The sequence below is a fragment of the Coregonus lavaretus genome (genome assembly GCF_964263955.1).
Source record: "Coregonus lavaretus genome assembly, chromosome: 21".
Lineage (NCBI taxonomy): Eukaryota > Metazoa > Chordata > Actinopteri > Salmoniformes > Salmonidae > Coregonus > Coregonus lavaretus.
Genome location: NC_140008.1, coordinates 25,649,968 through 25,657,328, shown reverse-complemented (window position 1 = coordinate 25,657,328; position 7,361 = coordinate 25,649,968).

The following is a 7,361-nucleotide window of genomic DNA, read 5'->3' as shown; positions in this document are numbered from 1 at the left end:
GTAGATTGATGAGGGGAAAACCAATTTAATCAATTTTAGAATAATGCTATAACGTAACAAAATGTGGAAAAAGTCAAGAGGTCTGAATACTTTCCGAAGGCACTGTATATTCCTATATTTTTTTCCCTTAACCCTACAACCCCTCCCCTAATTGGAGTAAACTAATAGACAACAACACTTAGGCTTCTACTTCCAGCTTATACATAATTGTCACGCCCTGGCTCTGGGGACACTGTTATGTTGAGCCAGGGTGTGTAGATCTATGGGTTTTGTTTCTATGGGTGTTTATTTCTATGTTGGCCAAAGTGACTCCCAATCAGAGGCAACGAGTGTCAGCTGTCGTGGGTTGTCTCTGATTGGGAGCCATATTTAAACTGTCTGTTTTTCATTCGGGTTGGTGGGATTTTGTTCGTGTTGGTTTGTGTTGAAACCATAGACGTCACGTTTTTCGTTTGTTGTTTTGATCGTGTGATCATTAAATAAATATAAATATGTTCACCTTCAACGCTGCGCATTGGTCCTCCTCCTTAGACGATCGTGACAATAATACTGTACACATATTTTACAGACACAGTATATTTTACATGAGTTATCTTTTGTTTGTTTTTAGTCCCATCCTTCAGCTCCCCTCAACCCCTCCCATCTATCTCTGAACACCATCCAGTTTTGATTTATATTTGTCATACATTTTTCAACTGTGCTGTGATGTTTCACAATAGTTCTGAGCCTTTCTATTCTCATAGTTTCTACAGATTGTAAATTAAAGATAAACATTTTTGCTAAGAGTAGTATAATATTATTGATCAATTGACTATGACTTTTCAGATCACACAGCAGTGCTAGAGGACGGTTTATAACTACACACTGTATACCGTTTTGATACTTCTGAAAAGGATACATGCAGTGCCTTCAGAAAGTATTCATACCCCTTGATTTATTTCACATTTTGTTGTCTCCCGGGTGGCGCAGTGGTCTAAGGCACTGTATTGCATTGCTAGCTGTGCCACTAGAGATCCTGGTTTGAATCCAGGCTCTGTCGTAGCTGGCCGTGACCGGGAGACCCATGGGGCGGCACACAATTGGCCCAGCGTCGTCCAGGATAGTGGAGGGAATGGCCGGCAGGGATGTAGCTCAGTTGGTTGAGCATGGCGTTTGCAACGCCAGGGTTGTGGGTTCGATTCCCACGGGGGGGCCAGTAAATTGCTTTTATATATATATATAAAAGGATAATGTATGCACTGTAAATGTAATGTGTTACAGCCTGAATTCCAAATTGATTAAATTGACTTTTTTTCCTTACCCATCTACACACCATACCCCATAATGACAAAGTGAAAACATGTTTTTAGAAATGTTGGCAAATTTATTGAAAATGAAATACAGAAATATCTAATTTACATAAATATTCACAAATCACTTTTGGCAGCGATTAAAGCTGTGAGTCTTTCTGGGTAAGCCTCTAAGAGGTTTGCACACCTGGATTGTACAACTCTGTCAAGTTGGTTGTTGATCATCACTAGAAAGTCATTTTCAGTCTTGCCGCAGATTTTCAAGCAGATTTAAGTCAAAACTGTAACCAGGCCAAGAACATTCAATGTCCTCTTGGTAAGCAACTCCAGTGTATATGGCCTTGTGTTTTAGGTTATTGTCCTGCTGAAAGGTGAATGTATCTCCCAGTGTCTGGTGGAAAGCAGACTCAACCAAGTTTTCTATAGGATTTTGCCTATGCTTAGCTCCCTTCTGTTTCTTTTATCCTGAAAAACTCCCCAGTACTTAACGATTACGATTACAAGCACAGCCATATCATGATGCAGCCACCACGATGCTTGAAAATATGGAGAGTGCTACTCAGCAATTTGTTGTATTGGATTTGCCCCAAACATAACATTTTTTTATTCAGGATTATTTTAGTGCCTTGTTGCAAACAGGATTCGTATTTTTCTGTACAGGCTTCCTTCCTTCTTTTCACTCTCATTTCGGTTATTATTGTGGAGTAACTACAATGTTGTTGATCCGTCCTCAGTGTTGTCCTCTCACAGCCATTGTAACTGTTTTAAAGTCACCATTGGCCTCATGGTGAAATCCCTAAGCGGTTTCCTTTCTCTCTGGCAACTGAGTTAGGAAGGACGCCTGTATCTTTGTAGTGACTTGATACACCATCCAAAGTGTAATTAATAACTTCACCATGCTCTAAGGGATATTCAATTAATATTTTTATTTTTTTACCCATCTACATTTTTATAGGTGCCCTTTTTTGCAAGGCATTGGAAAAACTCCCTGGTCTTTGTAGTTGAATCTTTGTTTGAAATTCCCTGCTCGACTGAGGGACCTTATAGATAATTGTATGTGTGGGGTACAGAGATGAGATAGTCATTCAAAAATCATGTGAAACACTATTATTGCACACAGAGTGAGTCCATGCAACTTATTATGTGACTTGTTAAGCACAATTTTACTCCTGAACTTATTTAGGCTTGCCATAACAAATGGGTTCAATACTTACTGACGCAAGTAATTTCAGCTTTTCATTTTTTATTAATTTGTCAAAATAAAAATAAAACATAATTCCTCTTTGACATTTTGGGGTATTGTATGTAGGCCAGTGACAAAAAATATATACATTTAATCCATCTTAAATTAAGGCTGCACCACAACAAAATTTGGGAAAAGTCAAGGGGTGTGAATACTTTCTGAAAGCACTGTACTGTATCCAGTGGCGAATTTCACATGTAAATCTTGGAGGGGCAAACTCAACATATTTATTTTTGCCATAACAAAGGGGTTGAATACTTATTGACTCAAGACTTTTCATCTTTTCATTTTAGATGAATTTCTAAAAACATAATTCCACTTTCACATTCTGGGGTATTGCGTGTAGGCCAGTGACACAAAATCTCAGTTTAATCAATTTTAAATTCAGGCTGTAACACAATAAAATGTGGAAAAAGTCACTGAGTGTGAATACTTTTTGAAGACACTGTAACTACAGGTAAATATATTTTCTGCATATAAATGTATAGCTATAAACATATATGAGCTTATATTGCTGACAAGTAGCTGCAAAAAAACATTTGCCCAAGCTACAGACGGCTATATTGGTCCGCTAATGCAGGACTAGTAAAGGCTCACCTTTGTGAAAAAATGTGTCAAAAATAAATGAAATGTTTTATTAATATGTATTTTTTATTCTGATTTTACAGGGGGTGCTGCAGCACCCTCAGCACCCCTACTTACCTCAGCTATGCACACACACACACACATACATACACACACACACACACACACACACACACACACACACACACATACACACACACACACACACACACACACACACACACACACACACACACACATACATACATACATACACACACACACACACACACACACACTACAAATGCTCACACACACAAAACACACACACATATGCATATTGATGCCACACACAGACTCACACATAGACACACTTTCACACGCTTTCACATTCTTCGCATACACTGCTGCTACTCTGTTTATTGTCTATCCTGATTGCCTAATCACTTTTACCCCTACCTACATGTACATATTACCTCAATTGCCTCAACTAGCTCGTACCCCTGCACATTGACTCAGTACCGGTACTCCTTGTATATAGCCTTGTTATTGTTATTTTATTGTGTTACTATTTCCTTTTTTTATTTAGCTAATTTCTATTTTTAACTATGCATTGTTGGGAAAGGGCTCGTAAGCATTTCACTGTAAAGTCTACACCTCTTGTATTCGGCGCATGTGACAATTAAAATTTGATTTGATATGTTACATATTTCTAATGTTGTGTACCTATTCAGGCTACATCATCACAAAAAGAATGAAGTTCAAATCGATAATGCATTTCTCTGTAGAACAGATCAGGGACCCATAATTTAATTTAATTCCCATAATTATCTGGTGTTAATGCACTTCACTTACTGTAGTTTAGTAACCAGATACTTTTTTTCTAAGTTACCTTGGGTGTCTTGAAAGGCGCAAATAAAATGTATTATTATTATTGTTGTTATTATTAGTAGTAGTAGTAGTATAAAAAACTGAGGGAGATTTGACTTTCATTCTGTCACCAAACTTTGCATCTGCACAGTTCTTCAAGTATATGTTTTTGTAAAACTTTCAGTGGACATTGAAGTCCTTGTGCATCAAGTTGTTTGGTTTTTGTTTGGCATACAAGTAAAACAACTCAACATTTGGTTGGTTTGTTTTGTTATTGACAGTTCACAAGCCTGATCATCATCTGCTGAAGATGGATTCAATGGATCAATATGGGAGATAAGAAAGCATTTGCCAGTCAGAATAGATTTTTGTAGGTTAACCCACATTTTATGCATTCTTCAAAATGAGAAACAATTTAATTATACAATGTCTAAAATGATTGGCTGTTCATTAACAACAACTTGTATTGGTCAAATACAGTTTATTCCCCTAGCACCAACCACAGTCTGTTCTAGGATTACTCACTCCATTGGTCAAAGAGGAGGCTGAAGAATGGGATATTCAGCAGAGCCAAGGGTCAGCTGTGTCATTAGGAGTTGAAATGTCCCATGTTTGTCAAAAGGAGAACCCTGATGAACAAGATCCCTCCTTTGACCCAGTCTCAGACACCCATAGAAACACAGAGCAAGAGTATGGACATAAAGGCATGACATATCTCAAACACAGGAGGCTGCTGAGGGGAGGACGGCTCATAATAATGGTCGTCCTCCCCAATTAAGGTGCCACCAACCTTCTGTGATCTCAAAGTAAAGGTAAGCAGCCTAACTCGTCAACACTGTGCAAGCCCAGTTACAAGGCCCAGAGTTATTGTTAAAATGATACTAAATGAGCAAGAGGATGGACATAAAGGCATGACATATCTCAAAGTAAAGGTAAGTAGCCTAACTCCTCAACACTGCACAGTCCAAGCCCCAGAGTTATGTTGGAATGATACTGAATTAATAATGGGATGAATTGGTGCCTGAATTGGTGCCTCTAGGGCAATTCAAAAGGCTGATTGAAGACCTTTTTACTGAAGAATGTCTGTTTTTAATGATTGTGTTTTGTTTTGCATGTATTGATGTGAATATTGATGTGCATATTGATGTATATAGTGGATATAGATGTGTATTGATGTATGTACAGGGCTCATCTGTAAAAGAGACCTTGGTCTCAGCATGACTCCTTGTAAAAATAAATGTTAAATAAAAGTAAATGTTCTCTGTGTCAGGTGCTACCTTCACCAGTCCCAGTCAAAGAGAAGGAAACATGCTCCCTTCTGCCAGTAAATGAAGAGGAAGTTGCCTTAATTACAGTGAAGGAAGAAGAGAATGAAGACTGGTTGAAGTCAGAAGATGAGGATGTTGTGAAAGTGTCAGTGCCTTGGGAGCCATTGGAGACATCGCCATCATCATCATCATGCTCAGATACAGATGATACAGAAGACAGTGAGATGGAAAGTGATAATGTGCGGGTGAGTTTAAGCATTTAATAATAGACTGAGTGAAATAAAACACTTTGAGATTTTTTGTAGATTTAGGTTGATGCGAATTATCTCTTTAGTTTTGCCTTTGTCAATGGGCCTCATAACAATAGTTTATGGATGCATTGGAAAATGTCATGTTTTTTCTCTGATAGCACATGGACATAAAATCCCTCAGTGGAAAAAGGCCAAGAGCTGCTTAGGCCATTCTACCACTGGTCCCCCAGTCAGAGATGGAGGACCTAAATGACTCAGAAGATTATGAGCTACAGTACATTCCAAAACCAGGATATCAGGAAGACGAGTCCCCTTCTGAACTGACAGACAGAAATGCTTCCCCATACCCTGAAACTGCAGTCTCCCAAGAGAAAGAAGAGAAAAGGCAGAAACACAATTCTAGTGTTTCATACATACACACACAACCACAATCTTGACACATTTGTAAGCCCTTGTAAATCTAGCTCCTTGAAATCACAGCCAAGACAGGCGCTTTGGAAGAAGACAGACATTGATCCCTTCCAGGTTCCAGATCCAGTGTTTGTGGCACTAGTGTGTTCAATCCCCCTATGAATATTTCAACATGTTTTTCACTGATCAGGTGATTGCACACATTGTTGAGGAGACAAACATTTACTCGGTTCAACAGGACTGGATCTGCAATCAACACAAACCCTGGAGCGATTTTATGATTTCTTGTAGGCTACAGTATATGCTTCTCTACATGGGTGTTTTTGACTTTCCAACCTTTGTGGACTACTGGCATTCTGACTCTCGCTTCCCACCCTAGCAGATTCCATGTCTGTGAGAAGGTTCCAGTCACTCCGCAGGTTTCTTCACTTCATGCAAAGTAATTACAGTCCTGACCGTTTCTAAAAGATCCAACCACTTTTTGACATGCTGCGTCTCCTCATACAACCAACCAACAGGCAGAGCATAGCTGGTCATGGTAGCTTACAAAGGCACCAAAGCAGGGTACCTTCGTCAGTACAAATCGAAACAACCAGAAAAATATGTTTTTAAGTTGTTCTGTCGGGGCAGTTCTTCAGCTATTATCCATGACCTGCTACTGTACCAAGGGAACACAACATTTCTCAACATTGGTCTGGTTGAAGACAATCAGAATCCTCTGCTTGGTACCAAGGTTGTCACCACCCTCTATTGTTTTTTGTGGCAACTACCTCACCAGTTTTGACCTGGTCAAGTTCCTGCAGACCAGACTGGGTGTGAGGTGTATTGGCGCTGTGAGAAAAAAATGCACAGGTGGAACAACTGCAATTGATGACAAGGAGCTTGCAAAGCTAGGGCGTGGAGCATACGACTACTGTTCTCGAGAGGGGGTGATTGCTGTCAGGTGTGGTACTAGGTGGGAGGTCCACCAGTTTGAGTGTGTCAGGAACTGCAATGCTGCTGGGGTTTTCACGCTCAACAGTTTCCCATGTGTATCAAGAATGGTCCACCACCCAAAGGACATCCAGCCCAGAATTGGTCTGACTGTCTAAACGCAGCCTTATTTAAAGACCTGTGTCTGTCCCTATTTGGCGACACACTTTTCCCACGTGAGAGGGTATATCCATGGTCAGTGGACGGTTTCATTGCACGCAGTGTGACAAGAGTTTCTTCAGAGGGGCTTACCTGAAAATCTCCTCATCCACCATTGAACCAAAACACTTGTCTTCTCTAACTGTGGTAATCAGAGCAGAAATTAAAAAATCACCAATGAGTCTGTGTAAGGGCATTAGATCAAAGTTGTAATGCACCTCCATATGTAGAAGTACAGATATGATCTAGTGTGTAGGTGTCAGAGGTTGGCAATAAAGAACATAATATGAATTATACTGAACAAAAATATAAACGCAATATGCAACATTTTCAA